The following is a 546-nucleotide window of genomic DNA, read 5'->3' as shown; positions in this document are numbered from 1 at the left end:
ACTGTTTTCACCGTCCTGTAACTCGGCACCTGAGAGGTGTAGACCGTGTTTGAAAAAGCAATAAGCTTGAGCTCCCCGCCTAGAGCATGAATCAGAGCACGATTCGCGTCTAACACAAACTCACTGTTTTCACCGTCCTGTACCTCGGCACCTGAGAGGTGTAGACCGTGTTTGAAAAAGCAATAAGCTTGCGCTCCCAGCCTAAAGCATGAATCAGAGCACGATTCGCGTCTAACACAAACTCACTGTTTTCACCGTCCTGTAACTCGGCACCTGAGAGGTGTAGACCGTGTTTGAAAAAGCAATAAGCTTTCGCTCCAAGCCTAGAGCGTGAATCAGAGCACGATTCGCGTCTAACACAAACTCACTGTTTTCACCGTCCTGTAACTCGGCACCTGAGAGGTGTAGACCGTGTTTGAAAAAGCAGTAAGCTTTCGCTCCCAGCCTAGAGCATGAATCAGAGCACGATTCGCGTCTAACACAAACTCACTGTTTTCACCGTCCTGTAACTCGGCACCTGAGAGGTGTAGACCGTGTTTGAAAAAG

Source organism: Eleutherodactylus coqui, unplaced genomic scaffold (genome assembly GCF_035609145.1).
Source record: "Eleutherodactylus coqui strain aEleCoq1 unplaced genomic scaffold, aEleCoq1.hap1 HAP1_SCAFFOLD_42, whole genome shotgun sequence".
Lineage (NCBI taxonomy): Eukaryota > Metazoa > Chordata > Amphibia > Anura > Eleutherodactylidae > Eleutherodactylus > Eleutherodactylus coqui.
Note: the sequence above shows the minus strand (reverse complement) of the source record.